At 38.8% G+C, this 25,914-nt stretch overlaps 1 protein-coding gene and 2 non-coding genes across 3 annotated transcripts in view; 1 reads left to right on the top strand and 2 right to left on the bottom strand.

The window, feature by feature from the left end:
• Positions 1–25,914, top strand: part of HIBADH (3-hydroxyisobutyrate dehydrogenase) — a 110,346-nt gene that overhangs the window by 49,760 nt on the left and 34,672 nt on the right. The window lies entirely within an intron of this gene.
• Positions 20,906–20,987, bottom strand: LOC122905785. The gene has a single exon (XR_006384459.1).
• LOC122905795 lies at positions 21,065–21,207 on the bottom strand. Its single transcript, XR_006384468.1, has one exon.

Below are 25,914 nucleotides of genomic sequence, written 5' to 3'. Positions count from 1 at the left end.
GTGGTTGTTTTGCAGCTTTAGCATCTTTCCCGAGATTTTTTCTTGTCCTATTAACCATTTCTCTGTTCCTTGAGGGAGACATTCAAGGATTGCAACCACCAGGCTGCCTCACTGAAAGGATGGAAGTATAATTTTACTTATTCATTCTCGGTTGTATGTCTTTAATGTGATAAGAAAGTGCTTTTCTAATTCCAGGTGCTAATATTATGACCAGACTTTGAAGAAAGTGGTATTTCTAGTTTACAGAATTCAGTGAGATCCTTATCTAGGACTCTGAAGGAATTAACAGATACCTTCAGAACCCTCAACAGTTGAAGGGTAGATGGAGGCAGGGCTCTAAAGGGATCAGATGGGCCGTGGCTAAGTGATAGCAGATGTTCCTTTAAGAATCTGCCTGCCAGAGGGTCTGTGAAGGACTGCGCTTGTTTTTGACTGACTTCCTTCTGTGGGAAACTTTTATATTTGCGCTTTATGCTTCTGAAAAAAAACAAGAAGAAACTGTTCAGATGATTTAGAAATTTGAAGACCAGTATTTTTTGCTTTGAAAAGTGGACAGATTGGCATAGGAAGGAAATTCTGATAAACAGGGCAGCAAAGTATTTAATTACAGTATGAAATCAAGTTGGGTATAGTAAAAAGAGCACTTACATTAGGAATCTGAAGACAGATTTGAGTTCCATTGTTCCCACTACCTGTTGTATCTTTAGGTAAATTATTTGATTTCTCTGAGCCTTGACTTTTCTAGGTATAACTAAAAGTGGCTAGAATATTAGTACTGAGTGTATCTGTGTTAGATTATTTTGAGGCTTAAATGAAATAATATGTAAGATGAAAACTCACTAGTCTGTAAAAAGACAACCATTGAGTCTCCTGTGTGAGCACAGTCCTTACTGTAATGCTGTTTTTAAGGCCTTTGCTTTCTGTGAAAATCACATAATGGAATTTCTGTCTTTCCTTTTTTCTTACCCCCTCACCAAACCCCCATCTTCAGGGTTGACGTTACCAGAAGAATGTTCTAACATAATCAGAGTGGAAAAATATACATTACTGTTTGCTTGGGGATGTTGAAACCCGGATCAGAACTCTGATTTGCAAAACAGGACTTCTAGAGCTTTGAGAAGAGGCTGTGTGGTATGATCCAATCCATGGATCCAAATCCATGGGATTTGGATTCTAGACTCAAGTTTAAGTTGCTTACTAGTTGTACAGACTTGGGCAAATTCATTCATTTCCAGAAATGAACCAAAGAATGCCTACCAGAGGGAAAACCACTGTCACAACTGTCTTCATTTTAGTTTATATAATCCCCAAGACTACATTTACAATCTGGTAAATATCTTATACCATGTGGTTGATTTCTAGTTTTCTCTTAGTTTCTGTATACAATAAAGTAAAGGCAGTGGAGTTCAGAGTTAGTTTCCCTACTGCATACTGGCCATATGACCTTGAGCAAGCTATTTAACATCTCTGTTCTTCAATTTCTTCCTATTATGGACATTATAAATAATACCTACTTCATAGGGTTGCCTTTAGGGAAAAGTAGCTGATCCATAGTATGTGCTCAATAGTGTCAATTACTCCTATTTTATTATGATCACTACTGGAATTATTAAGGTGAAACAAAAAGCTCTTAGTTGATTAAGAATTTGAGACTCTAGCAGAGTAGTTTAAGGATGAGTCCTACCTATTGATACTATATATGAAGATTTGGGAGAAAGATTTTGTTCACTGAAGGGGAGAAGAAAAAGTTCTTTTCTTCTACTCTCCTGATTTCTTTTGTCAGTAAATGAGACTGACAAAGGACAGAATAACAAGAGAAAAGCGTACAAGTTTATTTAATATGAGTTTTACATAATGGACAGTCTTCATAAGGAGAAAAACACCCATGTGCCCCAATGGTTAAAGTTGGTTTTGGACCAAGTTTGATGAAGACTAGAAAGTGGAAAAATATGATAGGACAAAGGGTATCAGGTGAGGCAGATAAATTGTGGGAAGCTTCACAAGGCCCGTTCATTGGGATTCCTTTCAGAGTTACTCTGTCTCTGGAGATAAGGATGTTCCTTTCCTCTAGGTATAGGGAGGGTACCCCTCACTTGAGGATCTTGTGACCTATTTCAGGTGAGAAAGGGAAGGTCGGGGTGGGGGTTCCTTTCTGCATCTGTGGTTTCTCAAATTTCATCATATGGCAAGGCGCCATATTTTGGGAGAGTGTGTTTTGAACCCTGTCACCATCATAAAAAGTAAACAAATAAATCTTAGGGTTCTCCTAATTAAAGTATAAGCATTTTAGTAATTTCTAAATGTAGTAGAAGTATACTTCACTTACCCTTTTTTGTTATTTTGAATTTATAAGTAGAAATATAACATGTTGATAAAATATTTCATTAAATAAAAACATACCTTTTCAGTGTTACCTTATTAACTCCTAATACTGCCATTCCCACATTTAAAAAAAGTCTTAGGGGCGCCTGGGTGGCTCAGTGGGTTAAGCCGCTGCCTTCGGCTCAGGTCATGATCTCAGGGTCCTGGGATCGAGTCCCGCATCAGGCTCTCTGCTCAGCAGGGAGCCTGCTTCCCTCTCTCTCTCTGCCTGCCTCTCCATCTACTTGTGATTTCTCTCTGTCAAATAAATAAATAAAATCTTTAAAAAAAATAAAAATAAAAAAAAAATAAAAAAAGTCTTACTGTGAGATAGCTATTTTTTCTTACAAATATGAATGGTTCCTAATTTGTATACATAGTATATTTTTACTTTTACATATTTGAGTGAAATGATTTTTCTCTTTTAATTTTAATTTGTGTAAATTTTTTGGAAACCTTTGTTTCTCAAAAGTTAAAAGATACTTGGTTTTAAGAATCATTGAAAATGAAGCATTTGAGGGGCACCTGGGTTGGCTCAGTGGGTTAAGCCTCTGCCTTCGGCTCAGGTTGTGATCTCAGGGTCCTGGGATCAAGCCCCGCATCAGGCTCTCTGCTTGGCAGGGAGCCTGCTTCCCCCTCTCTGCCTGCCTCTCTGCCTGCTTGTGATATCTCTCTCTGTCAAACAAATAAATAAAATCTTAAAAAAAAAAAAAAAGAAAATGAAGCATTTGAGAAGCAGTTTTTTAAAAAAAAGATTTTGTTTATTTGAGAGAGAGAGAGAGAGAATGAGAGAGAAAGAGCACACATGAGCAGGGGGAGAGGGAGAGGGAGAAGCAAGCTCCACCACCACCAGCAGGGAGCATGAGGGTGGGGCTGATCCCAGGACCCTGGATCATGGTCTTCGCCAAAGGCAGACACTTAATCAACTGTGCCACCCAGGCATCCCGAGAAGCAGTTTTTTTTTTTTTTTTTTTTAAAGATTTTATTTATTTATTTGAGAGAGAGAGACAGTGAGAGAGAGCACGAGCGAGGAGAAGGTCAGAGAGCGAAGCAGACTCCCCATGGAGCTGGGAGCCTGATGTGGGACTCGATCCCGGGACTCCAGGATCACGCCCTGAGCCGAAGGCAGTCGTCCAACCAACTGAGCCACCCAGGCGTCCCCCGAGAAGCAGTTTTTAAAAAACAATTGATTTTAGGGGCGCCTGGGTGGCTCAGTGTGTTAAAGCCTCTGCCTTCGGCTCAGGTCATGATCCCAGGGTCCTAGGATCGAGCCCCACATCGGGCTCTCTGCTCGGCAGGAGGCCTGCTTCCTCTTCTCTCTCTCTCTCTCTGCCTGCCTCTCTGCCTGCTTGTGATCTCTGTCTGTCAAATAAATAAAATCTTTTAAAAAAATTGGTTTTAGAATTTTAAGGGCAAGCATATAGATACTACACTTTTTACTGTTTGATCAAGATCAGGGTAAAAAAGTAAAAACAAGTAGAGAATACAACAAATTACGCTTTTAGAGTGTTGATTTCTTAGATATAATTAATTGAAGAACTGTTAGTGATTTCTAGAAGCAAAATAAAGGAAATATAAATTAGTAAATTATCAGTTAATAGGATGATTTTGTGATATATTCGAAGGTACTATATATTTTGTTATGTCTTTAAAATACTGGGGAGGTGCCTGCATGGCCCAGTTAAGTGACTTAACTAGTCAGTTAAGTGGCTAGGATCCTGGGATCCAGCCCCGTGTTGGGCTCCGCCCTCACCAGAGCTTGGGCTTGAAGATTCTCTCTCTCCCTCTGCCCCGCCTCCCATTTGTGCTCTCTCTAAATATAAATAAATAAATCTTAAAAAAAAAAATACTATGTATGCAAGCTGATATAAAAATGCTGTAGTTACATATATTTAACAAAATTTCTTGCCTTGTATTTACCTTGGACCTCCTTTCCTTATTTATTTCTAGTTTTATTTAGAAAATTAGGCAAACCAGGAAACCAGTAAACTTCCCTCCCTTTTATTATAGGCTTTAAACCTGAATGATGTTTCAGGTTTGGCTTTTGCTTGGCCAGCTGTCTTCATTCTTTCATTTTTGCAGTCAACAGTGAAGTGTTATTTTCAAAGCAAAGATTCTAAGCATTTCCTGTGCTAGAAACATTCTTTAGGGAATGGGGTCCAAATATCATTCTAATACCTGTTTTCACTAAATTTGTGTTGGTATTTGTATCATTGCATGATTCATAAGCAGGCATTTACTTAGACTCTCTTCCTCCTAAGCTGCATTTAGAAATGGTTGATTGCTTTTGAGTACCCATAACCCATATCATCTCCAAATTATTTATCGGTTAAGATGAGATATTAAAAGAGAAAGAAACCTAATTGAAGGGGGGAGGCAAAGAGGGTACATTGAGAAGAAGGAGGGAAATGTAGGGAGGAAGTGCATGTTGGGAGGAGGTGTGCATGGCTGGGGAGGGGCAGAAGGGAGTGCGAAGTGCAGACCAGGCAGGCAGTGAGCCATCAGCGTGAACTTTACCTGAATTTCTTGTCACTTCTTCCTTTTTACTTAAAAGTGGGTATTAGTAAAAGTACTACTACAGCATTTTTCTCCTAATAATTCCGTTTTTTTTTTTTTTTCTTTTTGTCCTGTTTAACTTGTTATACTGGATTTTCCTTTCAGCCATTAAGATTTAAATTTCTCATTTCTGGTAGTAAAATCATCTGTGTCAAGCATAGGGAGGCTGCAGTTTTAACACTACTTCATGTCTGATTAGAAGGTTTTCTTTTGTAATTAATTTTCCTCTGCGTTCTTTGTGGAGAACAGTAGCCCACTGCAGAGAGGTTAGAATACCGTGGACTTTGACTGTTCTGCTTAATGATACAAGGGAATAGCAAAGCAAGAATAAATGAGGTACTTTTTGGTGAGCAAAAAATGTGAACTGACTGTCAGTGTGAGATTGGTTCTAGGAGCAGTTAGCCAGCAGTAATAGGGCACACTTGAGTAATTGAATTTGCATAACAAGGCTTGCTGAAGAGATCTGACAGGCCTAGAGATTTGTCTAGCTAGAGAGCTCCAGATGGACGTGACCACGCAGCAGCTGGGTGGCACGTTGCTCAGCATGGACAGCACCGCCCAGACTGGCAGCTGGACCCTGGCGACTACGGGGCTGTGGCAGGCCAGCTGGTGGCTTCTGACAGCAAGCGGCCCTGTTAGAGAGCCTTTTCATAATGGCCTGTCAGGGTACTGGACCTGCAGGGACCGGCAGGAGAATGTCACAAGTCACCAGCGAGGGTTGTTAGGCTAAAGAAATCTGTCCCAGGGAAGTAGAGGTGGTCACCGTTACATCCACAGAGCTCACACTTCCCAGAGTGATTCCTCTCCTTTTCAAAGACGCTAGGGCTGTTTTACACGTTTGCTCTAGACTGCAGTCATTCTGGATTACGTTGTATTCTTAAACCCTTCATATCAGATTGGCCATCTTTCTGAGATCCCATGTTGACCATCAGTTGAGGTAGAAAAGAATATTGTTTTTCATGTTTCCCCTCTGTCTTTGTATATTTATAACAAGGGCGTGTTTTCTTTCTGGGAAATCGGTGATAATAATTTACCTCAGATTTATTGCTCAGAGGGAAAAAAGACTTGTTGAAAGAATAAATTGCAAAGAAAGTAAGTGAACTGGTAGGAAGTCAGTGTGTTCAGATTACCCTCCCTCCTGTGCCCAGGTGGACTGCATTTATGTGGAGGAATTGTATAACCACTCATCTTCTCAGATTAGAATAAACATGGAAGAAGGCCAGTTTCGTGCTTGTTATTAAAAAGTTTATGTGTGTTCTTAAATTGAGAATTTTGTCATCTTGTAACATTCCTACTCTAAAAAATCATGTAACTATACAACAGGACTTTTTTTAAGGGCAGGAAAACTCTACTTAGAAGCATTTTCCAGTAAAGTGAGAAACTTGCTGTTATAAGGTCTAAACTCACTTTTCGTACAACCAAATTCTAGTGAAACAAAGCAGTCCATATTGGAGCAACTTGGACTTTATGACAGCAAGAACAGTCCAGAAAACTTACCATTTTTAACCTTCAAATTGGCAAAGGTACAGAAGTCTGTCTTTACTGGAGGTAGGGGAAATATGGAGCTCTGTTGGCTGCTGATAGGTATGCAAATTATTTCAGCCAGTTCAGAAAACTGATGCTGTATGCATCAAAAACTTTAAAATACGTATATAAATAAATAACTCCTCTAGTAATTCTACTTCTAAGACTTCTAAGACCCCACATTGAGAATGTATGTAAAGATTTAGCTCTACGAATGTACTTAGAGCATTGTTAACACTGGTTCTCAGTGTGCTCTCATGAACCTCACGTGTTCTCTGGTTCTCATGTGTTCTTGCGGATCTCCGGGGCACCGTGAGGTCAACATTCCTTTCATAATAATACTAATATTACAGGGCAAATGGAATGGTGGGTAAAACTATAAGACCTTAGCGTGAATCAAGACAGTGTCAGTGTATTCTTCACTGTGACACACATGTAGTTTTGCTGAAGACTGTCCTTGATGAACCAATAAAATGTGTTTTTTTAATATCTTGTGTGATGAAATGGAAAGTATGCACAAAACACGTCTGCTACTATAGATAGTGTGATGTAATACTTTTGTGATTGACGTCCCAGCTAAAGTATCTACCTTTTTGTGGAACGCCAATTTTATTTTAAAGAATAACTGACAAGACATTTTATAGAAAAAGAACAAAGTGAGTCTCTTACTTCAAGGAAAGCAACTGATAGTTTTTTGTTGCCAATGATAAAAATTGAATCTTTCGGCAAAAATTAGAATTTTTGAAAACTTGTGTCTGATGGTATGATCCTGATAGCTTCCTAATGGTAAAGACTTACGATGAGATTTGTTGTATTATTGAAGAATGTGAATTACTAATATCACATTTTAGGAATTTGGAAGATCTACGTAACTCACTGAACCACTGCTTTCCAAAAGACCACTGTATGATGTTACAGAATTATGCCTGACTGGGGTGCCTGGGTGGCTCAGTGGGTTAAGCCTCTGCCTTCAGCTCAGGTCGTGATCTCAGGGTCCTGGGATCGAGCACTGCATTGGGCTCTCTGCGCAGCGGGGAGCCTGCTTCTCCCTCTCTGCCTACTTGTGCTATCTCTCTCTATCAAATAAATAAATAAAATCTTAAAAAAAAATTATGCCCGGTTAAAATATGCATTCAAAGTGCAAAACAGATTTTAATGTAGCAGACTGAAAAAAGTTTGTTGATAACAATTTTAGATTACATACGTGCAATTAGTCTTTATGAAACCACCATGTGTCAAGTTCTGGTATAATATCAAAGATATCCACAATGATCTGAAACATTATTAAATTAATCCTCCCTTTACCTACCACGTATCTGTATGAAATCAGCTTTTCCTTTATATATTTCAACCAAAACAACATATATCTGCTTCTGCATGCAAGCTAGTATGAAAATTCAGTTGTTTCCTATTAAGCCATAATTAAAAAGATTTGCAAAATTTACGACAGAGATGCTCTTCTTAGTAAATATTCTCTTGCTTTGGAAAGTCTTATTTTTCATGAAAGGTGTTAACATAATGGTGGGTTTATTATTTTTAAGTGAATTAAGAAATATTTTATAACTTTCTTAGTTTTAATTGCTAACTGACAAATACTGACAGAATCCACATAAGCAAAAGCTCTGGGGCCTTTAGTTTAAGAACCACTGATTTAAAATAATGATGACTTGGAAAAACCTGAGGCCAGGAGGAGGGAGGGAATTAGTAATTAGGGATTAAATGACATAATATGAATCAAAATGATTAATATTGGACACAAAAAAACTTTGCAGTATTTTGTTAGGAAAAGGAGATTGTAAAACAAGATACAATATGGCTTAATTTTTATAAAAAATTATTATAAATTCTATGTTTATTACAAATGTATTCTCTGATGCTAGGGTGTTAAGCAGTCTTCTCGGGAAATAAGATAGGGAAAGGTTTTTTTCGTTTTCTTTTTTCTAAGATTTTATTTATTTGAGAGAGAAAGTGAGAGAGAGAGAGAGAGAGAGCACGAGCATGAGTGGGGACAGGAGCAGAAGGAGAAGCACACTCCCCGTTCAGCAGGGAGCCTGATGTGGTTACTCAATTTGAGGACCCTGGGTTGTGACCTGAGGTAAAAGCAGACGCTTAACTGACTGAGCCACCAAGGCATCCCAGCAAGGTGAAAAAGTTTTAAAAACATTGTTAGCCCTAACAGTGTTAGGGCTGGGGTGCCTGGATGGCTCAGTGGATTATGGCCTCTGCCTTCTGCTCAGGTCATGGTCCCAGGTTCCTGGGATTGGGCCCCATATCGGTCTCTGCTCAGCAGGAAGCCTGCTTCCCTTCCTCTCTCTCTCTGCTTGCCTCTCTGCCTACTTGTGATCTTTGTCAAATAAATAAAATCTATAAAAAAAAAAAAGAGAGAGTGTTAGGGCTATATCACAAGATACTGTTTCCTCCAGACTTTTGATGAAGACATCTTTTTTTTTTTTTAAAGATTTTATTTATTTGACAGAGAGAGACACACCAAGAGAGGGAACACAAGTAGGGGGAGTGGGGGAGGGAGAAGCAGGCTTCTCGCCGAGCAGGGAACCTGCCATGGGGCTACATCCCAGGACTCTGGGATCATGACCTGAGCCGAAGGCAGACACTTAACGACTGAGCCACCCAGTTGCCCCAGAAGACATCTTTTTTTTTAAGGATTTTATTTTTAAGTAATCTCTGCACCTATCATGGGGCTTGAACTTGGAACCCTGAGATCAAGAGTCGCATGCTGTACCAACTGAGCCAGCCAGACACCCTGAAGACATCTTTTCTTTACTAGTTTTGTGACATTGTCTAAGTTACTTAAGCTGAAGTTTTTTCCCCCTTATTTTAAAAATTGGGTCAACAGTAGCTACCTGTTAGGCTTGTTGAAAGAACTGAAGTGTCATATGCCTGGGATATAATAGTTGATCACTAAATATACTTTATTCTAACATTCGTCTTAGCTCTAAAATTCTGTATACTAGCAGTGTGTCTATGACAGTCAGAGGCTAGTAAAGCTCCTCTTGAAATCAAAATAAGTGTCCTTTGAAAACAAGAAGAGCATATATCATGTGACTATCATTTTATTTTGGTGAAAAAAATTTTATGAATAACATTTATAATTCAGAAAGCAAATAGCATCATACACTTGCCTTTGGTAGAAATAGGTAAGGGAGAGTATTATTTCATGAGCTGCAATTACATAGTAAGTCCCCAGCCAGGTACTGTTGTAATGTAGCCGAATGCTTTTCAGACATTATCTCATTTAATTCTTATAATCCTATGAGGTAAGTACTGCCCCCCCTCCCATTTTGCTGATGAAGAAAAGATTGAACAAAGAGGTTAAGGATCATGTCCTAGACATTTGTGGAGGTGTAACAAATTTAAAACCAAGCCTATCTGACTCTGAGATTTCTGCATTTTACCCATGTAATATACTACTTCTGATTAAGGAGAAATGATAACCACCAGATGAGCACAAGAAGTGGCTAGTTCTGCTCCTTACCAGCGATGGTTTCCGAGGTAGGGAAAAGATTTGATTAAAGTTCATAAATTCTGGGGCACCTGGGTGGCTCAGAGGGTTAAAGCCTCTGCGTTCAGCTTGGCTTAGGTCATGATTCCAGGGTCCTGGGATCGAGCCCTGCATCGGGCTCTCTCCTTGGCAGGAGGCCTGCTTCCTCCTCTCTCTCTCTCTGCCTGCCTCTCTGCTTACTTGTGATCTCTCTCTGTTGAATAAATAAATAAAATCTTTAAAAAAAAAAGTTCATAAATTCTAAGATCTCAGATTGACTCATTCCTCAGTTATCAATTAAATTAAAATAGTATGTAAAACATCATAATCATTCAGTAAATGGAAGTGATTAATTCAGTAAATGGAAGTAATTATTAACTCTGACCAAGCCAGAAGTTTGGGTTCCTGTTCCTAAAATAAGAAAAGGAAAAGAAAAAAAAAAGTCACTGTAGGTCCATAATCTCTTCCTTGAAACTCTCAGAGCATTGTGAGTTTGTTTTTGATTTTTTAGGAAGATAGTAACCTTCTATTTACCATATATTATGTGACATCCCTAGTAGGGTCCAAGGCAGCCCTCTGTAATCAGACACATTAATTATTTCTGCAGTGAAGTAATTGAATATTCAAACTAAGCAGAATAAATGGAGACTATAAATAACCTCACCTCAGTTCAGGTGAGGTTTTGCTGTAAAATGAGTGAAGAAAAGATCTTTTGCTTTTAGCAGTTTTTATATAACAGTTGTAAGAAAGCATACAGTGATGTTTGAAGGAGAATAAGGAAGCATGGGTTACCTGCCAATTGAAGACGACATTGTCAGGTGATAGTTCTGTTCAAAAGAGACTCTAAATCCTAAATCATTGCAGTAAGTCTTCTTGACCCCAATCTCAAATCCTAATTGTATCCAAAGAGAGGAAACAAGTACCTCTTCTTTCATGTCTCTCAAATAAATGGGCTTCCCTTTTAGTAAAGCTGGGGACAAAATCAAGTACCGTATTTCTTCTAGAGGATCTCCCTTTTTTAAAAGATTTTATTTATTTATTTATTTGATAGAGAGAGATCACAAGCAGGCAGAGAGAGAGAGAGAAGGAAGCAGGCCCCTGGCTGAGCAGAGAGCCCGACGCGAGGCTCGATCCCAGGACCCTGCGATCATGACCTGAGCCGAAGGCAGCGGCTTAACCCACTGAGCCACCCAGGCGCCCCTAGAGGATCTCCCTTTATCAAAGAAACCATAAAAGACCAAATCTGTTTGAATTGGTCTGTCTCTCCAGATTTCTACTTATCTGTCTCTCCAGATTTCTACTTATGATAGAATCTTTTTTCTTTTTAGTGAAGATGGAAAAATGATATTCAGTGTCTTGGTCTTTAAATGCTGAAAGACCTGCAAATGCTAAATTGTCCTGAAATATGAAAGAAACTGTGTTTATAGACTGTGTTTGGTCATTCCTGAACAAAAGTAATCAAGCTACCTTTTGTAAAAGAAGAAGAATTGAGTATTTTAAAGGAAGGGAACTTTAGGTGTTAAAAGGATAAGAAATACAGTTGACGGCGGTGCCTGAGGGGGCTAGAACTGAAGGAGAATAATAAAACAGCCTTTTCTTCATCCCTGTCTTCCTCAGTCTCCTCTTCCTTTCCTATCCGGTTTATGTTCTGTGGTATAGGATAAATGTCTCTCTTATACCTCTTTCTCCCTATTGAATTAGATCCCATCCCGGAGCAAATCCAGCTATTCATTTGTCCTATACCTGCCCTTGAGTAGCTGAACATGGTGGAGTAAATGGATGACCATGTTGGCCTGGTTTCACTTGTAAATTAATGATCACTGATCTCAAGTGGACCCTTAAGACAGCCTGACAGTTCATTCACTCTTTCCATCACCTAAATGATATTTCATACCTTCTCTTCTCTCTTCCAATCGCCAGTGACCTTCCCCAGTGGCAACCTTTCTTCTTACTTTCACAGAGAAAATAGACAGTTATGAAAGAACATCTGCATGACCCTATGATCACATCTACAAGCTGACATATACTCTGCCTTCCTGTCCCTGGATGAACCATCAGGGGTTTATCTGAAGCTAACCTCTTTATTTCCACTCCGATTTCTACCTCTCTCACTTTCTCCCCACTTAAACAGAATCTCTAAGAGTTGTTTCTAATATGTAGTCCGAGTTGATTACCACTCTACTAGATTATAAGCCCACAAAAGTAGAGATTTCTTCTGTTTTGTTTACTGCCTAGATCAGAACATAACAGATGGTAGGTACCCAGACTTGGGTTGAATGAATCGATGAGTGAGTGGAGGTATGAATCTTCCTAAAAAGGAAAGATATAAATTAGAATATAAGCTCTGAAGAGCTCAAAACTTACCTAATAAATCATTTTTACCAAGTATTTTGGTAGATACATTTTACCAAATTGGAAGCTAAAAATCTCACCAGAAATTTGGTTCTTAAGAGTTTTTTTTTACTGAATTCCTACAAATATGCTTACCTGAAAAATTTTCCTAGAATTTTTAGGCAAATAATTCTAGTTACCTAGATAGTTTTTTGGTTTCTGGGAGCTGAGATTTTTTTTTTTTTTTTCCTGATTTCTAAGTGCTCAGGCTTTCTTTTCAGTGGCAGTTTCACAAATGAGTGCATCTGTACAAATCCCAAGGTTCTTTTTACCCAGCACTGCTGCTCAGAAGACCTGGGTGCAGATGCTTGCTCTGTGACTTTTTCTCAATCTATTAAGGAGGCCAGGGATGGTGATTTTTATATTGAGTAATATCTATTGTGGTCTTAGTATAATTGATTGCATTTCATTCATTAAAATCACGGGAAGAATTTATTTGCTCGACACCATTATTTCATGAGAACTCACAGGAAAAACAACTACATACATTCTAATTTGTTTTTTTTTTTTTTTAAAGATTTTATTTATTTATTTGACAGAGAGAAATCACAAGTAGATGGAGAGGCAGGCAGAGAGAGAGAGAGGGAAGCAGGCTCCCTGCTGAGCAGAGAGCCCGATGCGGGACTCGATCCCAGGACCCTGAGATCATGACCTGAGCCGAAGGCAGCGTCTTAACCCACTGAGCCACCCAGGCGCCCCTCTAATTTGGTTTTGTATCACTTTTCACCAAACCCTAATTTATAGAAATCTGGTTCTTCAAATAGACTTCTGTGTATTTTGAAAGTATATAAGTGCAATATACATACAGTGTAGTTTCAGTTTGGAAGTAAGTGTTACGGAATTACATAAGCTGTAACTCAGTAGCTTGCAGTGTGTCATAGAAATAGTTTGTGAGGGGTGCCCTGGTGGCTTAGTCAGTTAAGCATCTGCCATCCGCTCAGGTCATGATCTCAGGATACTGGGATTGAGCCCGCTTTTCCCTCTGCCCCTCCCTGCCCACCCCCAGTTTGTGCTCTCTCTCTCTCAAATAAATAAAATCTTAAAAAAAAAAAAAAAACCAAAAAACAAAACAAAAAAACCCCACACAACAAAAATGAGCCTGTATGTGAGCCTTACTTCCAGGTTTCTTTACTAATGTGAGTCAGAGAGTAGTAGGATAAAAATACTTAGCTTCTTTTTTTGGTGGTTGAGTTTTTATTTGTAAAACAACCCTCAGATGGAACTCAGCGAGGTAATTTCCATACATAATGCTCTGGTAGATACCCTAGAACAAATACCATTAGTGTGGTTACTCATTTGCTTGGGAAGCTATTGCCAGGGAATACTCAGAGCTACTGGAGAGAGAAAGCATATATATAAACTCGATTGTTAAATGGAGATACAGAGGACTCAGCAATATAATAATTTAAATTAATGAAGAATTATTCAGGTTATAGAAATTTAACTCATGTTTTAAGAAAGTATCTTTGATTAATCAAAGTGCAAGTATTTATCTACATTGGTTTTTGGGTCAGAATTTTTCCTTCTTCACCTCCTGCCTTTTTAAAAGATAGTAAAAATAGAATTCATGAAACATTTCTAAATCATCAGTATATAGGGATTCCATTTATATGTGGATCAGTGCTCTGCTATCTAATTTATTATTCTTTTTCTGATCTCAATTAATAGGCTCTTCCCCCAGCTTCCCAAACTTCTGCTCTTTGGCTGAACTACTCACCCACACCCAAATATTTTTAATAAATCTCCTGAGAACAGGGACATCGTCATATGTAACTCCAAAACTATCACATCCAAGAAATTTGACATTGATTCAGTGTCATCTAATAAAGAGCCCATATTCATATTGTTTTCAATTATCCTCCAGATAAGTGGGTTTTCTTTGATCCAGTGTCTAATAAAGGTTCATGCATTACATGTCATTGTTACGTGTCTTCAGCCTTCCTTAATCTAGAACAGTTCCCATACTCTCCATTTAAAAAAAACAGTCTTCCGTGATGTTGACAGTTTTGGAGTCCAGATCAATTATCTAATGGAATTTTCCTCATTCTGGATTTGTTGGATTGTTTCCTAAATATTGGTCTCAGGTGAAACTCTTGGTTACCAATGGGATCCCAATTTAAATACAATCTTTGCAAGCTTGGCATTCATTGGTAGAGAATCTTGACTTGTTCTGCCTGTTGTCAGATGATCTTAGAGGCCCAGCCTCTCAGTGGTACAAAGAAGCAGGAGTTGGTTTACTTTTTGTAGATTCTAAAAACCTAGCTTATTGTAATGAGGAAAATTTCGTCCTGTTTTTAGTAAAGATCAGCTGTCTATTGGGTGGACTAATGAGTTTTCCTGAAACCTGATTGTAGCATATATTCTCTTCTCTTACTTTTTGGAATCTGGAAATGACAGCTTTAAATAATCTCTAATGAAATTTCAGCTTTTCAGGTTTACCTACAGCCAGAAATGGCTCATTGTGTAAAGCAGGAACAGGCTGAATTGCAAGTGAATATACTACGATTCACTGAGAAAAAGGAATCTTTCACACCAGCCTTCTTACACCTGTGCTCGTGGAAGGAAATATGACATTTAGATCTTTCTAATCTTATCTCTGGTTGTTTTTGAAACTTGTGTATCAGAAGTAAGTTTAACAGTGAGCTTTGTAACCAAAATGATATCTTGCTTTAACCCTAGTTAATGCTGTGTGTTTAAAAAGATAAAGCAAACATTTTAAATGACACAATGAACTATAAAATCATGTATCTCCTAAAAGATTTTTCCCTTAGTTGTAACCAATGTGTATATTTACATGCTGCCTTCAGTTCTACCTTTTCAGAAACTTACCAACTCTCACTTAGCAAAATTTGCATAGCAAATTCTCTAAAAATATTTTTACCTAAAGATTTGATTTTTTATATTTTCTTACTAAAGAACAGTAGATGTTAATAACAGTGAGGAGTAAGTTTCTTTCTTTCTTTTTTTTTTTGAGGTCAGCAGTGTTTATATTAATCAGGTTGACATTTCTTGCTGGTGGGTCATGAACTGTTGATAATAGCATTAAATGGTGATTCGGTTCTTACAGAAGGTATAACTCATTATCCGGCTACTATCTTAAATCATCACAGGAAACAACTGGCACCCCACACCCACATGTTCTGTAGAAGTAGTACATGAGGCAGTATATGTCTTTTGTTTGCATCTTAAATTTATTGGAGGCGTAGTCATATTATCTAAGGAAGCTACAGCATTGCCACTACTTTAGAGAATCAGGATCAGTACCATGACTGATTTGGGGGAGAGTGAAGATATATGCATATAATTCTTTTAATAATATACCCAAAGTCGTCTTTTCATATTGTGAGCCTTTCTGAAACCTTGTTTGAATAATGAGTATAACTGGGTAGGAAGTAATAAAATCATACATGCTTATAGAATTGTAAGTTGGGTTTAACTTAAAGTACTACTATAGGCCTTTGAATACTTTAAAAAGATAATCATGCTAAGGGAGAGATGATGCTTGGAAAGTTTGCTTTGTGTTCTATAGAAGTAGACTTCTTGATAAGTTTCATCATTATTATTAAAAAAAAAACCTCTTTAAGAAAAATTTAAGAAGTGAGCTGGATTTTTTTTTACAGTTATTAATCAATTACCTTTTAAGATAAACCTCAGTAGTATGGTATGCAGTGATCTGAAATTACGGGTACCTTTGAATTTTAAAATAAAACGTGTTTTTCAGCATGTCCCGTGTGTATAGGCAGTGATTAGATAGTAGCATGACTGTTATGTTAATTTGATGTAAGTTCTAATTAGATAATATAGAATGAATGAAGTTCATTCTGTTATTATCTAATACAGTTTCCAAGTATTAATAAAATGCCCCAAACACCCACATAGGGGTTCAGTCACAAATTGTTAATGAATATGTGGAAGCAAGAGAGCTTTTTTTTTTTTTTTACCCCTTTGTATTTGTCACACAGAATGAATTTTAAAGAGAGAAGAACGAGTGAAGGCAATACTTCCCTTTATAGGGAAAAGGAATATTAACATCTTCAAAATAACAGCCCTATTTAGGTAAAAAGGTTTTTGGAATGTATGCTGGCTGCCTCTTTAAAAGAAACAATATAGCATTAGAAGATTATGGGCCACTAGAGGTCACTGTTTAGTAATCAACTTTTAATGAACCAAAACAGTCAGGAAAGCCAATAAATTACAGTGTGGATTTTTCTAATTATGAATTCATATTTAATCATTCAATGACAAGTTAACTATGGCAGTGGTTCTATGTATTTTGCATACGTGGTTATGCTAATATACTATTCTATTTCTCAGATGCTGGTCCTCCATCATTAGAGTAGTACACTGCTGAAGGCTTTGTTATCTAATCCTAATGACTAATTATGAGACGTAATTAACTTTGTTACCACCTCCACCCCTTTCATGGGCCAAAAGTTCTTTTAAAAATAAAGTTTCACTGTAAGGGAAAGTTATATTTACATCATCGTAGGTGTAATGGTTCTGGTCCATTCTTCCCTCTCTCCCTTGTCTAAAGACTTCATGTCTGTTGGTTTCTCTTGCTCCCATCCCGGCTTCTTGCTGTGTTTCACCTGGTGTCTTAACTCCCTCCTTTGGGTTCTTTTTCCATTTTGGTGCGAATCAGCTGCTTTGTTTTCTTAGGGACTGAATGTTTCCCCTCAAGCTTCCAGCCTTCATTCAGTGAGCAGTAGAATGTGACTCTCACTGCACATCTGAAAGGAATCCCAGGGCAGGCAGCTTGGCCGAGGCAGCCAGCAAAGGGAAGAGCCCATGCGTGCGAGCAAGTGTGCCGCCCCGGTTCCTGCCGCTGCCGCCGCTAGGAGCAGATGGCTCTTCTCAGCCTGTCCAGCCTGGAATCCATTCAGGAAAAGGCAGATTTCCCTACGCATGTGATAAAAATTTGTTTTCTTTCTTAAAGGCTCGGCTGGTTGCCCCAAAAGAGGCCTCTGAAACATAGCGAAAAACTGAACACATGCACATGTGTTTCCTTTGCCTGCGGGCAGTACGACATTGTGCTCAGAGAGCAGGTACCTTGGCATGGTGCTGCTCAGGCTCCCTCGGCTTCCTGTTGCCTTCACTACCCCGTGGCCAGTGCTGTGTGCTTACAGCCACTGTTCTGGGATTTGCTTCCCTCTGCATTAGGCTCACAGCTGATACATTTGCTCCCCCAAGCCTGCGCCATCTTCTCAGCCTGCCCTTCAGTGCCCTCCACAGTCTGGATCCAACTTAATTTTCTGTTGTTGTTTTTCACTACTTTTCTCCACATGCTGTAACTTCTAGCCAACCTAGACCACTCACTCTTTCTCATATGTGTACCTCATTTACTCAAGTCTCTGGCTCTTGTTTATGTTTTTCTTCCACTGGGATTTTATTTATTTATTTTTATTTATTTATTTATTTTTAAAAAATCTTTTTTATTTGAGAGAGCAAAAGCATGATGAGCAAGAGCCAGGGTGGGAGGGAGGCACGACGGGAGGGGGAGAGAGAATCTCAGTCTCCATGCTGAGCGCGGAGCCCAGTGCAGGGCTGGATCCCACGACCCTGAGATCATGACTTAAGCTGAAATCAAGAGTCGGATGCTTAACCGACTGAGCCACTTAGGTTCCCCCTGCTAGGATTTTAATCTTTTTTATCTGTCAGAGTTGGCCGAAACAAATGCCTCCTCCTGTGATTCTCTCTTCAGGCAGAGGTGATCGTGCCTGTGAACCACATGTAAGGGACTTACCATACCTTGCATTGTAAAGACACGTGTACGTGTGTTTTTCCCTCATCTACATTGTATATCCATTAAGTCCAGGGATTCTTGGCAAATAAATTAAAAATGCTAAAATTCCCAACAAAAAACCCATTTGGCAGCGTGTCTTGATTTATAATTTTATGCTGGGAAAATTAAAATAATTTTATATTTTGTGAGTTGTGGGATATCCTTTGCTGGAAATTCTTTTCACAAAACACAGACTTTTGTCCATTAAAATGAGTTATATCTGAACACATATGAACTAAGAGTTAACTTGCTTTTCTTGATTATGCACTTTGTTATATCTCTGGGGCTACAGGAGTTACTAAATCTCCTAGGAGAAAAGTGTATTTTATACTTTGAAATGATGCTCCTTACATTTGCATAGTTCTATATTGAAGAAATTGAGAGTTTAGTTAAAAATAACCTTTTGCTTGTAAATGCTGCAAATTTCTTGTGTTCTATAAAAATAAAAAGAAATGTGGAGGATATGTGGATTTTGAACCTCAAATTTTTTTTTTCAGCTCTTTTTCAGTTACTATTTTCAGTGGTTTAATGTAGTATATAAATTCCATACTATTAGACAGAGAAGTATTTGTCCTGGAGGAGTAATAAGTAAAAAGGTTCACATGCCTAAACCTATGTATCCGTTTTATTATAACAGAAACTAATTTGCAGGGATTTTGTTTGTTTATAAATCAAACATGTAGAGAGTTATCTGTTCGAATTCAGAATGCACTTTTCATTGGCAACAGCATCTAATATATTTAAATCCCTGTTTTCGACTTCCAATATATTCAGCCCAGAATACTTTGAAATTATGATGTTGCTGCAGGTAAGGATTTCAGAGATCCAACTTGGGATGCCAGCTAGGTTACTAGCTCTTCCTGCCCTTTGAGAAAACTACGTACATCCTCCTCTTCTTCCTTCTAAGCTGAGGGATCTAAAAATTTTCTGTGGGGACTCACATATTCTTCCAGAATTTCAACTGTCTTATCCCTGTAGAGTTTTCCTAATTCTGTATTCCCATGATAGACTTTTCTGCTTTCTAGCCCTGCATTTTTATCTCTTGGATCCCTTTAGTCAAACTTATTCTAAGTCAAGCTCATCTTTTCTATAAAACTGTTCTTCCTCTTGATTCCTTTATTATAGCATACCATCGTTTTCCAAGTTTTCTGATCTTTCAGGTTCATACTCTGAGAATAGCACTGTTCAAGAGAAATACAGTGTAAGCCACATGGGTAATTTTAGGTTTTCTAGTAGCAGCACTAAAATGTAATAAGAGGGACGCCTGGGTGGCTCAGTTGGTTAAGCCACTACCCTTCGGCTCAGGTCATGATCTCAGGATCCTGGGATCAAGTCCTGCATCTGGCTCCATGTCCAGCAGGGAGCCTGCTTCTCTCTCTGCCTCTGCCTGCCACTCTGTGTGCTTCTGGTTGCTCTCTCAGACAAATAAATAAAATCTTTAAAAAAAAAATGTAATAAGAAACACAGCTGAACAGCATGTAATTATTTATTTCTCTAATTATGTAATTAAAGATTTTATTTTTAAGTATTCTCTACACCCAGTGTGGGGCCCGAACTCACAACCACAAGATCAAGAGTTGCACACTCTGCCAACTTTGCCAGCCACGTGCCCTAACATCATTTTAATAATATATTTCATTTAATATATATATTTCAATATATATTTCATTTAACCCAGTATTCCTAAAATATTATCTTTCTCATGTAATCATTATAAAATTATTGAGATATTTTACACCTTTTCCCCCCTCATGTCTTTGAAACCTAGTGTGTATTTTATACCTAAAGCACGTCTCATTTTGAACTAACTCTGTTTCAAGTTCTCAGTAGCCCTACACGGCTTATAGCTACTGTTCTGGGTGCTGCACAGCCTTTGAGTCTTTTCATTACATCTTTTCTCATCAGCCTGTGGCGTGTTGTGGTTCTGCACTGTCTGCCAAAGTTCTTGCAGTGCTTGCATGGAAACCTACAGGTTTGTCCTCCTTTCCTCCTCCTATCCTTCTTCTGTTCCTATTTGAGGATTATAAATATATGTATACACACACATATATGTATATGATATAAATTGGTGGGTTGGAGTAAGTTATAGTCCTTGTTTTCAGGAGCTCATACTCTAGTAAAGTGAGGTGGGCATGGGAAAAGATACTACATTATAGTACAGCTTGATAATTGCCATAAGAGGTATAAGTGAGTTCCATGATAAATTGATGCTATATTTTGGGTTATTTGTATTTATTGAATCTGATTTGTAGGCCAGTTGCTTTCCGAAAAAACTGATAGGTATTTATCATGCATTGTGGAGTTGGGTGAGGATGTTCCAAGAAAAAGAGATAATTTTTGAGGTTTAGAATTGGAAAAGGGCATGACATATTTGAAGAAGATTAAACTAGAGTCAATGTATCTGGAGTTTTAATTCTTCCATATTCAGCTACTTACGGTGCCCATCTTCCTTCCTTCTTTCCTTCCTTCCTTCCGGGAGAGAGGGAGACAGAGAAGAGGGGGATGTACAGACAGAGAGAGAGACTCTTAAGCCGGCTCCACCTCCAGTGCTGAACCTGACCTAGGGCTCAGTCCCACCACCCTGAGATTATGACCTGAGCCAAAATTGAGTCAGTTAACTGACTGAGCCACCTAGGTGCCCTGCTTACTATTTTCTAAACACATCCCATACTTTTTTGTTTTTATGTATTTACTTTCACAGTTCACTTCACCTAGAATTTCTCTCTGCCCCAAGTCATTCCCTGCCAGCATATCAGCATCTTTTTCTTTTTTTTTTTTTCTTTTTTCTCTTCTGGTCTCAGTCCATTCTTAGCACACACTCCATCATCTGGTTCTAGAACTCCGATTGCTCAGTGGTCGTGTCATCATTGACCAGGGCTCATAGTCACAGCGGCAGAGGCCTCCCTAACTCTCCCTCATCTCCAGCCCAGCGTGCTGCCACTCATCTCCCCACCCCAGTCCTGAGCCACACTTCGTCTGACCTGTTTTTATAATCCTCTCAGACTCCAGGCCAACAGTGCCACCAGCAATGGGGCCGATCATACAAGGAAAAGACTGCAAGCTCATATGGGGGCTACATTGGGGACTCAGAGGTTGGGGACTCCCTGCCCTCCAACACTTGCTACACTCCCTGGGACGCTGATCGCCACTACCTCCGACCTGCCCGCCCAACCCATGCCCACCCCCCCACCCATCCCCAGGCGCAGCATATCAGGATCTTAATCATCTTTCCTGGCCCATGTTGATCTGATCTTTTCAGTAAAGTTTTGCCTATTCATTTTTCCTAATTTCAGTCCACAAATGGCTGTAAAGTTTTCCTCCTTTGAATTTTGAACATTTTTAAGACAACTAATTTTCTTATAATTAAAGTTAATTTTATGGTGCAATAACTCTTGTTTGGATCACAGAACTTAATTTGAACAGGAATCCTGTCTTAATTATTTTTGTATACCCCAAAGAGCCAAGAATGGGTAACTTGTATATCGAAGATATTCAGTAAATACTTGATTTGTGTATAGTAAATATCTTTTTTTTTTTTTTTTTTAGGATTTTATTTTATTTATTTGAGAGAGAGAGACAGTGAGAGAGAGCATGAGCGAGGAGAAGGACAGAGGGAGAAGCAGACTCCCCATGGAGCTGGGAGCCTGATGTGGGACTCGATCCCGGGACTCCAGGATCACGCCCTGAGCCGGAGGCAGTCGTTTAACCAACTGCGCCACCCAGGCGTCCCTATAGTAAATATCTTATGAGATGTTTCAAACAAACAAAACTAAATAAGTAAAGCACAAAATTAAAGTGATCTGGAGATTCCCAGTACTTAATGTTTCCTTTTAGATTACTTTCATGGAGAGTATTCATAAACTTGATTGACTGCTGTATCTAGTTGAATGAAATTTCTTGATTTCACTTTTAAAAGTAGATGCCATAAAAGCAACATTCTGTTGTAAATTTTTAGTGTAATACAGGTACTAATGGCAAAGATGAAACCTGTTTTATTATCAGAAAAGAGTTAAAGATATCCTGGCATAAAAATAAGATGGGAATCAATCTTTCCTTTGACATTTAAGGACCCATTTTGTTTCTTTGTATAACCATCCACTGCTTCTGGCAGTATGGTGGATTAGGTGTGTTAAAATACCCTCCTGTCATAAAACACCCAGGTGCTGGATCAGTTACAGCAAGCATACTTTTAAATGCATTTCAGAGTCCTCAAAAAGTAAGGGAAATCCTCAATGACTAAATAATTGAATAGTAACCTGAAATCAGAGTGAGGGAACCCAGAAGCTCTGTCTGCTCTTGGGGCAATGTTGATTCTAGGAACCAGGAGCTTGGGGTATTAATACTCATGGGTGAAAGATCATGTTTTTTTTTTTTTAAAGATTTTATTTACTTATTTATTTGACAGATCAGAAGTAGGCAGAGAGGCAGGCAGAGAGAGAGAGTGGGGGAAGCAGGCTCCCTGCTGAGCAGAGACCCCTGATGCGGGGCTTGATCCCAGGACTCTGGGATCATGACCTGAGCCGAAGGCAGAGGCTTTAACCCAGTGAGCCACCCAGGCGCCCCAAGATCATGGGTTTAATGGAAAACTCAGCCCTGTGCTCACACAAAGTAAAAAAGCTGATCCCTGCATTCCATTCACCCCCTGTACAAAGCCAAAATACCCAGAGACCATTCCCTCAGGGAAAAGGGTGGCCTGGTGTGCCTGCAGGTAAAGGGGACTAACTGGTAAATCTATCTGTCTTTGTTGATTATAAGTTATAAGAAATAAAATACATCAGTGTCCCTTGAATTTTTGTAATTTTATAATTTGGCTCTCATGGATGAAGAGTTCAGATTTAAACAGTGCACCCAATTGGGAGAACACTCAACCAATACATTTAAAGGCTTTATCATTATTATTAGTATTTTTTAAGATTTTATTTATTTATTTGACAGAAATCACAAGCAGGCAGAGAAGCAGGCAGAGAGAGAAAGGAGGAAGCAGGCACCCCGCTGAGCAGAGAGCCCGATGCGGGGCTCGAACCCAGAACCCTGGGGTCATGACCTGAGCCGAAGGCAGAGGCTTTAACCCACTGAGCCACCCAGGTGCCCCTTATTTTTTAAAAGTAGCTTCCATGCCCAGCATGGAGCCCAATGGAAGGCTTGAACCCACAACCCTGAGATCAAGACCTAAGCTTAGATTAAGAGTCAGATACTCAACCTACTGAACCACCCCAGTGCCCCAAATTTAAGCAGTTTTGAGTTGGTAAGGCTGGTAGGGCCTGTCACTTACAAAAAAAATAAAAATCCTTCTGGAGAAAATCATCTTTAATCCAGGACTCTCAGAATTCACAAAGTAAATTCACACAGTAAATGTGAGCTAGCAAAAAAAAAAAAAAAAAAGGAAAACAAACAAACAAACCAAAAAAACCCCCCAGACCCAGATAAGTTATCAGAGCAAGAGTCAATAGGAACAAACAATTCAATATCTAATAACTACAGATACTGAAGCTCCTCAAATAGAGTACAAAATGAGTATATATAAAACAAATAAATAAAAGATGGAATTAAAAATAGGTGGAGGGACGCCTGGGTGGCACAGTTGGTTGAACGACTGCCTCCGGCTCAGGGCGTGATCCTGGAGTCCCGGGATCGAGTCCCACATCAGGCTCCCAGCTCCATGGGGAGTCTGCTTCGCTCTCTGACCTTCTCCTCGCTCATTCTCTCTCTCACTGTCTCTCTCTCTCTCAAATAAATAAAATAAAATCTTTAAAAAAAATAATAAAAAAAAAATAAAAATAGGTGGAAAAGGAAGAAGAGAATATCAGAAAAGAGTAATCAAATTTTGAGGAAAAAATATTGAAATTTAAAAATCAGTAGGTAAGTTAAATGACTCATGAGAGCTGAAAAGAAAATTAGTGAATTGGAAGAGAGATCCAAAAAAAATAACTCAAATGCAGTACTGAAAGACTTAGAGATGGAAAAGATAAAATGAAAATATGAAAAGAAAGAAAAAAAGAAAATATGAAAAAAGAAAGAAAGGTTAAGAAAAATGAATATATAGCTAGGAACAAAAAGTCAAACATGCATCTGAGTGGAGTTCCATATGGAATGGAGGAAAATGGTCAACATGATAATAACTGAGAATGTTCCAGAATTGATATAAATCCACAGAAACGGGAAGCACAAGATATACCAAATAGTAGTAAAAAAAGAAGAAGAAGAAGAAGAAATCTTACTAAGTGCATGGTTGTAAAACTGCAAAATACCGATAGAAGATGAAAATAGCTAGAAAGAAAAGACAGATCATCTACAGAAGAACAAGAGTTTGATACCAGACTTCCTCTGAGCATAATTGAGGTATAATTTGGTACAATAATATTTACCCATTTTAAGTTTTAAAAATTGATGAGTTTAGACAACTGATAATCATCATCACAATTAAGCATAGATTATTTCCATCACCCCAGAAAGTTCCTTCATGCCCCCCATTTTGAAAGATTTTTAAAGGTAATCTCTATACCTAATGTGGGACTTGAATTTACAACCTCAAGATCAAGAGTCACATGCTTTACCAATTGAACCAGCCAGGTACCCCCTCCTGCATGCCCCTTTGTAGTCACTCCTTGCCACCAGCTCTCGTAATCACTGATGGCTTTCTATTACTGTAGTTTTGTCTATTTTAGAATATGTAACAACAGCATATAAATATGCCTGTGGGGTTCATACAATATATAGTCTTTGTGTGAATAGCAGACTTTCTTAAGAGCAACAATGGCAGCCAGAAGACATGGAACAATCTTGTCAAAGTACTGACAGATAACGTGTCAACTTAGAATTTGCATCCAGCAAAGCTATTCTTCAAGAATGTTGGGGAGATACCAGTTATGGTTAAGATAGAATGAAAAAACACTGACCTTTTATTGAATGTAACTAAAAACCTTGGACAGAATGCATGGAGCAGCTATTTGAGAACTCAGAAAAGTAAGTGGTAGGAGGTAGATTGAAGAAGAAGAGAACCTGAAGTACAAAAGCTCTGCCAACAAACTCCCTAAAACCCTTCCCCCTGCACTTTGTATTTTCCAGCCTGGATTCTAAGGGAGCGTGAATCTGGAACTGTGCATGGGTATAAACAAAACAAAAAGTTGCAAGAGAAAGGAACTTTCTGGTCTAAGAAGCAGGAACAGGGGCCATATGAAACAGAGAGGGGGAAATTCACTTCTTTTTTTACTCTTAGCACTGCCAAACTGACGAGCCTTACTCCTGAAATTGCAATTTTGTAGAAGCAATGGCAGCCATGCAGACTCTTAAAAATATGAGTGAGGGTTGGGGGGGTGCCTGGGTGGCTCAGTTGGTTAAGCAACTGCCTTTGGCTCAGGTCATGATGCCAGAGTCTGGGATTGAGTCCCGTATGGGGCTCCCAGCTCTGCAGGGAGTCCGCTTCTTCCTCTGACTTTCTCCCCTCTTATGCTCTCGCATGCGCGCTCTCTCTCTCTCTCTTCCTCTCTCAAATAAATAAAATCTTAAAAAAAAAAAAAAATGAGCAGGGGATTCCTTCTCTCTGACCAGAGGAAGTATGGTCAAAAGAGTGGGGAGGAATCCCTGTTGCTTTTTACTTTCTTTATTCTTCTTATCCTTGGCCCCAGATACATACCTTTTTTCAGGAATCATAGGACATTATATACAGAGGACCACAAAGGGAGGATTGGAAGTGGGAGAACTAGAGTGTCCATGGGGGAGCAGTTCATAGGATGAAACTCAAGAAAGGGGTCCTGTGTGTTGTATAAATTGTTGGGATCCCCCTGAGTCATACAGTATGGAT

This window comes from Neovison vison, chromosome 4 (assembly GCF_020171115.1).
Source record: "Neovison vison isolate M4711 chromosome 4, ASM_NN_V1, whole genome shotgun sequence".
NCBI classification, from domain to species: domain Eukaryota; kingdom Metazoa; phylum Chordata; class Mammalia; order Carnivora; family Mustelidae; genus Neogale; species Neogale vison.
The sequence above is the reverse complement of the archived record's forward strand: the minus strand, read 5'-3'. Positions and strand labels throughout refer to the sequence as shown.